The sequence below is a fragment of the Puma concolor genome, chromosome D3, assembly GCF_028749965.1.
Source record: "Puma concolor isolate L17-30 chromosome D3, mPumCon1.1.hap2, whole genome shotgun sequence".
In the NCBI taxonomy this organism is placed as follows: Eukaryota; Metazoa; Chordata; class Mammalia; order Carnivora; family Felidae; genus Puma; species Puma concolor.
Window position 1 is genome coordinate 40,738,370 of NC_141678.1, and position 12,976 is coordinate 40,751,345.

The 12,976-nt window shown below is 41.4% G+C and overlaps 1 long non-coding RNA gene across 2 annotated transcripts in view; it reads left to right on the forward strand.

Annotated features, from left to right (window-relative positions):
* Nucleotides 1-1,503: 1,503 nt before the first annotated feature.
* The window catches only part of LOC147575520 (uncharacterized), a 145,373-nt gene continuing 133,900 nt past the window's right edge, over nt 1,504-12,976 (forward strand). Inside the window, exons 1-2 of one of the 2 annotated variants that reach the window (XR_015242475.1) lie at nt 1,504-1,840; nt 2,538-2,670. This is a non-coding gene — a long non-coding RNA (uncharacterized LOC147575520). The remainder of the gene's footprint in view (nt 1,841-2,537; nt 2,671-12,976) is intronic. The other variant, XR_015242474.1, reaches the window with a different exon arrangement.

A 12,976-nucleotide genomic window follows, 5' to 3' on the forward strand; every position in this document is an offset into this window, starting at 1 on the left:
CCGCAAGGAGAAGACAGCTGCTTCTGATTCAAGGGGCGGGGCACCGTAGGAAAAGTATTCAGGACAAGAACCAACTTCTTCCAGAATGCGCGGCTGCCATTGACACGCGGGCGCGGCGCGTCGCACCCTGCTCCTCCCGGGGCTCTTCCTCCAACAGCGACGGCGGGGTGGGGGAGGAGAGTGAGACACAGACACCCCAGGCGAATGTCTGTTACCCCGGGCTAAAGCTGCGAGTTCCGGAATGGATTGCAAGGCAGTTTCAAAATCTAACACGTTGCGGACAGACACTTGTCATGCTCACATGCTCTTTAAAAGTCTCAGCCTGGGGACTGCCCGGGCGCGCGCCCGCCTGGCTGCAAATCGGCCTGAAACCCCCACCCTCCGACCCCGGCAGTGCCGCCTTTAAGGGAAGGGGGCGACCACACTGGGGCTGCTCATATGTTTCGGTAAACAGTCTACTTTTAGGACTTAAACCCTGTTAGGGGACCCTTTCTCCCCTCGGGTAATTTCAAACAGAAACTAGCCATTGAGCAAACACATGTTCCTGTTAGTTTATTTTGGTTGAGAGTTAGGACTCCAACAGGAGTTCCTTGATGAGATTACCCTTTTAAAAGACCAGATGCTGTTTGGCTGATTTCAAGAAACGCCTGCCCCCTCCCCGCCCTCTCCACTGGGTCTAGTTTTCGCGTGTGTGTCCCGTTGTTTTGAAGTAAACGAACTGTCGCATGCCTCTCTAAGACTTTCCCCATCACTTAAAAAAAAAAAAAAAAAAAAAAACACCCAAACCGTAAATAAACCTAGTAGAGACGTCAGCGCCTGAGTCTGCCTCCAGTTTCGGCTCTGTGCTGTTTTTGTTTTGTAACCTCGATGGAGAAGCCGGCAGGAAAAGCTCCGTGGAAATAAGGTTAAACCCGAGAAGGGCTGAGGCGGCCAAACGATGACTAACTAGACTTTGGAGCCTCTGTTTCAGGATCACACTGAAAATTAAAGCCAGCCTCCCACCCACTCGCCCTCCCAAAAAAAAGACACCCCCGCCTCGAGAGTGAATTAAGGCCAGAGTTTACAAAGCTTGGGTGGTTTTACCAATTACAGGACTTAAAATGAATAAACAAGGAAAAAAGCGTCATTCTAAGAAGGCAGCAACCTTATGACTTTTTTTTTTTCTTCTGTGGTTTGCCGACTGCTCGGCACCTATGAGAACACACATCTAAAACGGCAGAGGGGGGGAAACATGGTCCTAGGGGAAACCACCAGCCTGGAAGCTAGTCTGCAACTTGCTGGAGCGCAGTTCCTTCCCTGGGCCTGGCTGGAGATGAATCAGCTGCTGCGCCCGAGTGCGGGACAGATGTGGGGCGGGGAGCGAGCGGGAGGCCGCCCGTTAGAGGGCCGCGGCGTCCTAGCATTTGAAGGATTGTTTGTTGCTGGGATTGGTGGCTCGGATCCGTTGGTGAACTGGAGAGGAGGGAGGAGAGACGCAGGGAGGAGGAGTCGGGGGCCGGCCGACGCTGCGACTCCGCGGTCTGAGTGGCAGGAGCCTCGTCTGGAAGCGGGCGGTTACTGGGGAGACGCTTTGTTTGCTAACTTCGAAAGCTGCTTCGGCTGCCTCGGCGGCTTTCGAAGCCACTCAACAAAACACGCCTTCGGGTCGGCTTAACCCTCCCCCTGCCCGCTTACAGAACCCCGGCACAAAAATGTTTCCGTCTGCGTGCTTATCCTTGGCCACGCGGTGGCTCTCATTAGGTACACAAAGGTATCTTTTTCCTCGTCGAAGTGAACTTGGCTAATTACTGCGATTCTCAGGCAACCGGGATGGAAACCGAGAGTTGAAGCGACTTTATAGGTAGAAAGCAGACTTTACAGGGGGAGGGGGAGGGGCGGGGAGAATTAAAAGCCTCTTTCAAATTGCGAAGAGGAAAAAAAAGCCGAACTTTAAACTCTCTTGCTGGAGGTCCGGCTTGATCCGGCCAATGCTCACCTTTTGCTCGAACGAATCCTATCAAAACTGTTATTAGATCTGGAGAGATGCTCCCAAGAGGAACACGGGCACCATTCCGTGTGAGGGCTCTCCAGTGGATTCTCCGACCTCCATCCCCAACCCCAACCCCACCCCCATGGCCTGTCTCAAACTTGTTTGGGGCTTTGGATTGTTGTTGCATTCTGGGAAGAAAGTGCCTGGAGTCTGCATAACACAGAGAAGAAAAACAGCCCAAAAAAGTGGGCTCGGAAAAACCAGCAATTGCTTAGGATATTTTTTGTTTATTTGCTTTTCTCAAGGTGGAAAAACAAGTTTCAATTCTGGCTCTGTCAGTCCCTTTATGTCCCAGGCAGGGCCTCTCCATAAAACTGTTCCAATGACTTTTGAGTTTCTTTTCAGTGCTAAAAGAAATGATATGGATTCGCTTTTGCTGCCTATTATTTGCTGAATTCATATTCATGTTAAATTGGAAAATTATGTGAGTAAAAGTGAGAAAGTGCTTTCGTGCTGGAGAAGACTGCGGATAAACATTTTTCACCATTATTTATTTTTTTCCCTCCAGGCACACATAGTTCCATTTGGTGTCATCTTTTGAAGCTGCCTCAAGGCCAAGAAAAGACACAGAGTTGTGTAAGTTAAGTTATTCTTCACAGCCTGCAAACCCTTCAAAGGCAAAAACTCAGAAACTTAGAAAGGTAAATAAGCCAGGAAAGTGTGTCAATGTGTGCAGTTAATTTTTATATCCATACGAGGTCTATCAAGCTATCAGAGAAGTATTTACTTCATTCATCTACTGAACAGCCATTGATGGAGCACAGTTTCCCTCCAGCAAGAATGGCGTCTCACAGTTGCTGGACCCCTTTTGCTTCTAGTCTCTGGGGAGCAGATACTTTTATGAAGTATGCACACTGCAGGGCTCCAAACACCACGCTATAATCATCTTTTCACATCTCAGGTCAGAGGGTCTTGGGCTGCTTAGGGAGAAGTTGGCCATTGTCTTTTCAAGGGCCTGGGTTACAACCATCTTGTGGTGATTTTATCTATCAGGATTTCTCTCCTCCCCTCAGTTACATGAATAATGTAAAACTGTGCTACTACTTTTGTTTGTAATCACTTTTCTCCTGGGCACTTCCTTTCTCAGTCTTTTCCTCTCTCTAGTCCAGTCCTCATTGCTCACTACCTACAGGGGGTTTGGAATCAAGGGGGCAGAGCAAAAAGATTATTTGTGGAGCACAGCTTTCCCCCCCTTTATTCTCAACAGCATGGATCTGTATTGTGCTTTCCAGTTTATGAAACACTATTTTTTTTTAAGTTTATTTTTTTGAGAGAGAGAGAGAGAGCGAGCTGGGGAGGGACAGAGAGAGAGAGAGGGAGAGAGAGAATCTCAAGCAGACTCTGCACTGTCGGCACAGAGCCTGATGTGGGGCTCGAACTCATGAACTGCTAGATCATGACCTGAACCGAAACCAAGAATGGGACACTCAACCGGCTGAGCCACCCAGGCACCCCAGAACACTTATTTAAATTATCTCGTTTAATACATGAACTCTAAGTGGGTTATTTTTTACCCCTTAAAGTCAAGTAACAATATAACAGAACTGAAAGGTATAAAACCAAGTGTTGGACATAGATTATTTGGCTTTAAATCAGGTGATCTCTGTCATTCTTTGGAGGGGTGAAAAGCAGAGACTGACTAACCACAGATTACACACCAGGGCCTCCTGAATGGGGGTGGGGAGGGGGTAGTGGTGGTGGTGGGGGTGGCTCTAAAATCCCCCTCTTCTCTGAAATCTATCTGTAGTTTTGCAAGCGGCTGTCTTCCAGCCTGCCTGCTTTTTGTACTTTTCTTCCCCTTTCCCCATTTTTAAATTAAAAAAAAAAAAAAAAAAGTTATTTTCAAAAATTCAGTAAGAAAGCCATACAAAGTGAAACATGAAAGCTCTCTTACTTGTCCCCTTCACTTCCCCTAGGCACACATGTGTGGTACACACACTGTTACTTTTTGTTTTCAAGTCCCCTCCGCTGTGGCTGGGCCCACTCCACTCTGCCATAAGTCTCGCTGTTTTTCACCAGTCAAAATTTGGCTTAAATGTCACCTCAGAGAAGTCTTCTGTGACCGCTTGACCTGAATTTAGGTTTCCCCCCACCCCCACCATCTAGTTCAGGGTTTCTCAACCACAGCCCTATTAATATTTGGGGTTGGATAATTCTTTGTTGTGGGGGCTGTCCTGTGCATTGTTAAGCAGCATCCCTGGCTGCTAACCAACACTTGCCTGTAACACCCTCCGCACCAAGTTGTGACAAATAAAAACATCTCTAGACATTGCCAGATGTCCTCCAGAGGGGATGGAAATGGTGTGGAGGAAGGGAGGAGGCAGGGATTGCCGCCGGTTGAGAACCACAGATCTATGCTCAACTGTTTCTTTGTTTCTTGCATAGCCACAATTTTTAATTATTTTGCTTATTTGACTATTAACTTGTTTATTTTCCTCTGATTCCCCTACTAAACTGTATGCTCATTATTAAATCTTCATGCACTGAGCACAATGCCTCACACATCATAGGTACCCAATAAATATTTATTAAACAAAATAATGCATGAAAATGAGGCTCTAAGGGGGTGCACCTGGCTGGCTCAGTCAGTAGAGCATGTGACTCCTGATCTCAGGGTAGTGAGTTCAAGGAAGGAAGGAAGGAAAAAGAAAAAAATTGAGACTGTAAGAATCATTAATAAAAAGAATACAATCATGTATTATATATAGCATGCCAGGGAGTATGCAAACACTTCACCTATTTAGTCTTATTTATTACTGAAAACAATCTTAAGACGTATTCCTTGTTATTACCCCATCTGACAGAGGAAGTTGTTGGAGTCTGGGGAAATGACATAATTTGTCCTGTCATTCTGACCCCCGGTCAATGATCCAAACAATAATGATATTCTGCAATGTTTTTTTCATTTATGTAATAATTTGTTTAGTGATGAGTATTTAAATAATTTCTAATTTGTGACTAGTCAAATTATATTTGAAATATAAAAGCTATAAAAAGGTAGTCCAATTATATTTGAAATATTTAGCAATTGAGAGAACATGTGCATCATCCAATTTGAAGGAACTCCGCCTGATTGTAAACTCCTGTGTCTCAGCAGAATGTCAGCTTGTGTACAGATCTTTTGGGGCTTGAGTCCCTTTGTACGAGTCCCTGGGAGGTGGTATGGCTGGGTCAAAGGTATGTGCATTCAAAATTTTCATAGATATTGCCAAATTAGCCCTCCAAATCATCTTCCCTGTTTAAAATCCCACCAAAGGGATGTGAGAAAACTTTTCTCTATGCCCTCACTAACACTGCATATTATTAATCAATTTCATATTTGTCAATCACCTAGGCAAATAAATGGCACCTAATTTTTATAAGGTTTACATTTCTTTGAGAAAGTGAGCACATTTTTGTGTATTTATTGGCCATTTTTATGTCTTCTTTTTCCCTATTTATGACTTGTGTCAAATATTCTATTGGTTATTTTTATGTTCTTTTTTCTTCTTTTTTAAGAAGCAGTCTGTTTTGGGGTTAGCTTTAAAGCTCATCTAAAAAGAGTGAGTTAATGTTGAGGGAACAAGGTTAGGTGAAACAATTATGAAGGGAGGCAGCATGTCTGTTTTTAAAAAATATATATGTTGTTTGGAATAAGTACCATATTTATGCAGTAAGAATAGGAGTTCAGGAATATCATATCTGTTTTTAACATATTCCCTTTCTCCCCTTTCCGTCAAAAGGGTTAATCTATTCATGTGTTTCCATTTTATCACCATTACCTCTTCCCAACACTGTGGAGGACCCATTTATAATAACAATAAAATGATGAAATATCTAGGAATAAATTTAACAAGAAATATGTGCAAGTTTTATGAAGGAAACTTTAAAACCCTACTGAGGGACATAAAGGAAGCCTTCAGTAAAATAAAAGATATAATTTATTCTTTCTAGCAAGATTCAATAGTGAAGGTATAAAGATGTTTATTTTCCCCAAATCAATCTTTAAATTTAAAGCAATTTCCATTAAAATACCAAGAGGATTTTTAAAAACTGCCACAGTTCATCAAAATAAAATAGCTCATGGGGCGCCTGGGTGCCTCAGTCGGTTAAGGATTCGACTTCGGCTCAGGTCATGATCTCACAGTTCGTGAGTTCGAGCCCGCGTCGGGCTCTGTGCTGACAGCTCAGAGCCTGGAGACTGCCTCGGATTCTGTGTCTCCCTCTGTCTCTGTCCCTGCCCCTGCCCCACTCATGCTCTGTCTCTCTCTGTCTCTCAAAAAATGACTAAATGTTAAAAAAAATTTTTAATAAAATAAAAAAAAACGAAATTAAACAGCTCACAATAGCCAGGGAAATGCTGAAAGAGAAAAGCAGAGATGGAAGCCCCTCCAAATAAAGTATTTTATTTATGTATGTATGTATGTATGTATGTATGTATGTATGTATTTTTAAAGTTTATTTATTTTGAGAGAAACAGAGACAGCACAAGCTGGGGAGGGTCAGAGAGAGAGGGAGAGAAAGAGAATCCCAAGCAGGTTCTGCACCATGAGTGCAGAGCCGGACATGGGGCTCGAACTCACAAACGGTGAGATCTTGACCTCAGCCGAAAACCAGGAGTCGGACGCTTAACCCACTGAGCCACCCAGGTGCCCCTAAAGTATGTTTAGAAGTTCATAATAATTAAAATGTAAAAGTTTTGTACTGAGAATAAAAAAAAAAAGAAAATAAAGAATCATGAGACAGATTAGAACATATACGGAGATTTAGATTTCGGCAAAGGGGTCTTTTCAGATCAGGGATAAATTGAATGAGGGCAATTGACTACCGTCAGTTAAAAATAAAGCTGAATCAAAAAAATAAAAATAAAAAAAAATAAAGTTGAATCTTCCATCTCACCTTCTTTAACAAAAATAAAATTCACCGGAATCAAAGATTAAAATGTTACAGTAATTAAAAAGGCACCTACACATGTTCTAGAACAGTGGTTCTCCAGGCATAGTGTGGGTGGCAATTTTTCCTCCCAGGGGACATTTGACAGTGTCTGGAAACATTTTTGGTGAGCACAACCAGAGAGCAGGGGATGCTACTGGCATCCAGTGGAAAGAGGCCAGGGATGCTGCTAGGCACCCTCCCCGCCTAGGACAGACCACAGCAAAAACTCCCCTGCCCACAGTGCCCAGGTTGACACAACCTGTTCTAGAAGAAGACATACATATGATCTCGGAGTGAGAGAGGCCTTTTTAGTCAGGCTGTAAAATCAAGAAACAATAAAAGATATAAACATAAATAAACTTAAGTTTCAGGAAAAATTCCATACATTTTCCAAAAACAAAGAAAATGGGAAACAATGCTTGCAGCTCATGTCAAGCATATGACCAATTTACCTAATTTATGAAGAACTCATACAAACTGTAGGAAAGAAGAAAGAACCCTGCTTTTCTTTTCTTTTTTATTTTTTTAACGTTTATTTATTTGAGAGAGACAGTGCAAACAGGGGAGGGGCAGAGAGAGAGGGAGACACAGAATCAAAAGCAGGCTCTGCGCTCCGGGCTCCAGTCTCCAAGCTATCAGTACAGAGCCCGATGCGGGGCTTGAACCCACGAACCGTGAGATCATGACCCGAGCCAAAGTCAGACGTTTAACTGAGTGAGCCACCCAGGTGCCCCAAGAACCCTGTTTTTAAAAAGTTGGGCAAAGTCTGTAGATAGGCAGTTCATCAGAAAAAGGTATTCCAAAAAAAAAGAAGAAAATTTTATGTGGAAGTCATTACAACAATGAAGTAAATTAGATTGAGTTGACATGGAAAGATTAATAAAATATATTGATAAAGGTTTTGTTTTGTTTTTTTTAGCAATACAAAACAATTCCTTTTGTATAAAGTATTTCATGCCTATATATTTTGGAATGAAACTCAAATATTAAGAAAGTATTCACAACGGCTACTTTTGGAGGAAGAAAGGGAAGGGAATATTATGCATCATAAGGGGGCTATTACTTTTTTTCATCTTGTGCTTTTTTTGTACAAGCCTGAGAAGAGAGAGAGAGGTAAGATTGAGTTAGAGAGGCAAGCATCCAATCATTGACTGGTGCAGAAGGCCTACATCATTTTATTTTACCTTCACTTACTCCTTCTTCATCACTCTTCCTTTCTTTATGTATGTCTGCATTTCTCACCTGTACTTTCCTTTTCTCTTAAGAACTCCTTTTAACATTTCTTGCAAGGCAGGTCTACCATCATCATTTTTAATGACTAAATAATAGTCCATTGTAACTGTAGAAATCATTTATGTACCAATCCTCCTATATTGGACATTTAGGTTTTGTTCTGGTTTGAGGTAGAGGGGATTTTTGAAGATCCTGTATAGAAATAAGCAGGGATCTAAAATAGGAGACTGAAGTTGTATTTGGGGCCTTTAAGTCTGGCTCTTTGGTCCAGGAGCCATGGGTGGTTAATCATTAGCAAGTGTGAATAACCCCCAGTGACACCCTGGGAGCTCATTATTCATTGCCTTTTACAGGACATAATAACAAAGGCTGTCAAACCATTTACATTGTTGAACTGGATGACCAAATCTGCAAAATTAGAAAGATTAATCCTGATGCAGGTAATTTTTACAGAAAATTTGGCCAAGCATTACAGCATGTAATGTAAATGTAAAAACAGGGCAAGATGCTTTTCCACAAACCAAATTAATACATGCTATCGGTGTACGAATAGAGTCAGCATATCCCCTGAAAGGCATGGAACGTTTAAGTAAAGGCTTTCTCTTCGACTGGCATATTTGTAAAAGGGAACAATCTGTTATCTCCTGAAGTGTTTCAGCAGACCTCCACAGGATGTCATGAAAAAGTGAAAACAATTCTTCCATATTACCTTAAAAGGCAGGAAAACATATTCATGTCCACGCTACTTAGATATACTTTATTTTTTAAACTTAGATATATTTTATTTTTCCAACCCGTTTTGGAAGCTGTCCTCAGCAACACATTTACAGAGTAGATTAGCAGGGCTCCTCTTCCAGGGTGAAAGAAATGTATAAATCATTCCCTATTTGGGGGCGCCTGGGTGGCTCAGTCGGTTGAGCTTCTAACTTAGGCTTAGGTCATGATCTTGTGGGTCAGAGTTTGAGCCCTGTGTCGGGCTCTGTGCTGACAGCTCAGAGCCTGGAGCCTGATTTGGATTGTGTCTGTCTGTCTGTCTGTCTGTCTCTCTCTCTCTGTCCCTCCCCCACTCATGCTTTCTCTCTCTCTCTCAAAAATAAACATTAAAAAAAAAATCAGTCCCTATTTTTCTCTTCCCTTCTGCTTGTGCTTGGCAACAATGCACATGTGTCTACTAGTCCTGAATAAAAATTTTTAAAAGACCTGAAAAATAGCCAGGTGACCTCAGAAACAAAGACTTTGTCATGCCTAGAATGTCGTTGTTTTGCTTTTTTTACTTTCTATTATGGAAAATTGAAATATGTCTCATATGGAGATCCCAGTGTAAAGAATCCCCACATACCCATCACCTAGATGCAACAATTATCAACCCAAGGCCACACTCTTGCTTCATCTGTGTCCTCACATACTCCCTTCTCTCCTGTATTATTTTGAAGCAAATACCAGACATCATATCATCTCTGGATAAGCTCTTACAGTTAATGTTCTGGCTGGCAACTCCTTACTCCCTAGTTTAAATGGTTTGTTTACTAATGGGACTAAGAAGTCCCAGAATGATGCCCTATTGTATTTTCCTTTCTAGCTATTTCTGTTCCTATGGTTAAACGTTCTCTTCTTGCCAGGGAGAACAATTACGTTTTATTCATAGATAGTATTTTAAGGCTTTTAGCTCTACTAGCCTCTTTCAGACCAATAACTGAGGTAAATTTTCTTTTTTGGACAGTCCTACCCTCAAATACTTATTTCCATTTCTCCTATTTGAACAGTCAGACTGTGTGTCCTGACTTTTTTTGGTTCAGGCAACATGTCCTCTAGAAATACTGTTTTATTTACTGACCCTAAAGAAATGAATTACTTTAAAAAATTAATGTCTACAAATGATTTTAGGGCCAATTATTTCCTCTTTGGGTACTCTGTGTGTGTGTGTGTGTGTGTGTGTGTGTGACACGAATAGGGAGATGGGGGAGTAAAGTCTAGAAAGCTTTGATACATCTAGTGTGGAGGTGTTTTCAGCCAGGACAGCCAGATGGTAACATGAAAACACACATGGGCCTTATTCCACAATGTAGAAACATAACATTCTGACCATTAGATTTGAAAACAGTAGTATTTCAGATAGCTGAGCTGTTTTTACTTTCTTCCTCCCTCTCTTCCTTCTCTTTCTATCTCTCTTTGTCTCTGTCTGTCTGCCTGTCTCTCTCTCTCTCTCTATTCTTGGACACATTATCCCTCATTGGAAACCAGCAATCTGTGATTTGTTCTAAATATTTTGTACTTTGCAAGAATCCCATGTAGTTTTAAAAATTAAACAAAGCAACCATTTCAAAAAATGTTCCAGATTTCATGAATTAGGTTCACTTTATTTTCATCTAATAAAGTCCTATGTTCATCTACCAGCTTCTTTATGGGAAAGAGTATAAAAAAATCCCACACAAACTTCTGCTTCATCAGTCACTGGTTGCTTCTTATTTGTCTGATTGCAAAGTGCATTTTTCAAATGGATTAATTATTCTGTAACCAGTGCGCTTTGCCTTCTGTTGACATTTTGCGGAGCCTCCAAGAATTCTTGAGACACCCCCCACCCCCAACCCCCAGTCTGAGATACAAGCCCTTCTGTGTAGCTTTGGAAATCCAATTCACAAAATAAAGCCCCCGTTTTTTCATACTAATGATATTGTTTAGGAAAATTTCCTTTCTGACAGAACTTAAACATACATTTGTTTTTCCCATTTCTCCCTCTTGCACCTCCCAAAATACGTATCTTATTTTGTAAATTGTAACTTGCATGAAAAATGCAAAAAAAAAAAAAAAACCACAAAAAAACCAAAAACCAACAAAACTCACCCTCTAATCCAGGAAAAAAAATCACGCGAATTTAGTTCGTTAGACTTCAAGTTGGGTAAAGAAGATTTCACGAAGTTATTGTTAAGTAATCTTTATCTGGTAACATGTGGTCTAAGCTAGGAAAAAACTTACAATCCTGGCAGGGGAAGTTGACATTCATTCCTCATGTATTAGCCCATGAGTTGTAGGATAGAAGCCTCCCCCCACCACCCCACCTCCAATCACCCAGAGCAGTCATCCCAGCTACAGATTGCTCTTGAGAAACAAAGCCTAGAAGGATTGGGGGACATTCAGGAGTTTGTACTCTTTCTTCCACATTAATAAAATTGAAGATTTATTTTCTTTTACCTCGGGGCCTCTAGAGCTACACCCTAACCATCCACTCCAGACATTATCCCAATGGCATAGAAACAAATCAAAAATAAAATTGGGTACTTTTAGGATTCAGCTTCATTTGTTACATCAAGTCTGTTTGTCACCCTAAATGTAAATAATGCCTATACCCACGCTGTGAGATTATGCCGCCCTCTCTCTTGCAGTTTACTGCAGTGAGCTTGGACTTACTTTTATCATCATAAAAACCAGTAGGTGTTATTTTTTAAGTTAAAGACCTCGGTATCAGGTTCTAGGTACAATGAGAGGTTCTGCATGGAAACTGAAATAGTGGTATTCGTCACTTGGCAAACATTGGCAAAAAATGGCAAATATTCTTGATTGCTCACTACGTGTAAAGTGTTAAGCTGGTTGATATGAAAGCTAAGCAAGTGAAGAACAATAGATAATGTGCTTGGGAGTTTATGTGCTTGGGAGATAATGTGCTAGACTGAGGTGGGGGTACGGGGCCTCATTCTGTAGGAAATGAAGACCTTTTGGCAACACTTCTGGAAGACGAAGTTCACAGTTGTCTCCAGAATGAATCAGAGGCAAAGAGTCTGGTTATTAGGCTTTTAAAAAATTGAAGGCCTGACATTACACTGTGGCTGTGAAAGGGGAAATGATTTTTTCACTTGGCACTTGAAGTTTCTAAAAAATAAGACAAGATTTATTGTGCCTTGATATTTGATGCTGTACAGTGTTACTATAAACACTTAAAGCATAGAAGACACTTTACCATTGTTTATACTATAAAAAAATAATGAGTAACCTAGATGAGAACACGAGCCTACTTCAGGCCAGGCTGGTGCCAGAATTCAGACTGCCTAAGTCGGCTATTTTACTTTGCTTTAATTTTCCTGTTCACACTGCAGAGGTCAAAGGGTGCAACAGGGAAAGGCTTGCAAGATGCTTGCTTTCTCAGGTTCACCATCCTTGGGATGGCGGTAAGCAGGCTGTTGGCTCATTACTGTAGTGACTGAGATTACTTCCTGAGCCAGCTCGTAACTATTATTTAAATAGGCTGTTTCTTACTGTGATTGGCAAGATGTTACGAGATCCCTGGTCCGGAAGGAGGCTGTTCCTTAAATGTTTTGTTGAATGAACCTGCAGTCTGTAATCAGTTCTGGGGAAGGAGCGCTGGTGTTGTGGGGTTAAAATATAAATCTGGGGCTGTCAACCCTCATTCCCTTTTTTTGTATGTGTGGTAAAATGCACATAATGTAAAAATGACCATTTTAAGCATTTTTAAGTGTACAATTCAGCGGCGTTAAGTACATTCACAGTGTTGCAACCAGCACAGAACATTTTCCTTGATACTAAGCTGAAAGGCCATACCCACTGAACACTAACCCCCATTTGCCCCCTCCCTAGCCCCTAGCAACCTCTATTCCACTTTCTATCTGTATGACTTTACTACTTTACTACTTATATGAGGGTATAAGTCAATCATATAGTATTTGTGCTTTTGAGTCTGGCTTAGTCCACTTAGTATAATGTCTTTAAGGTCCACCCATGTTAGAACATGTGTCTGAATTTCATTATTTTCTCATTTACTTTTGTTTTGTGATTTTTTATTTTAATATA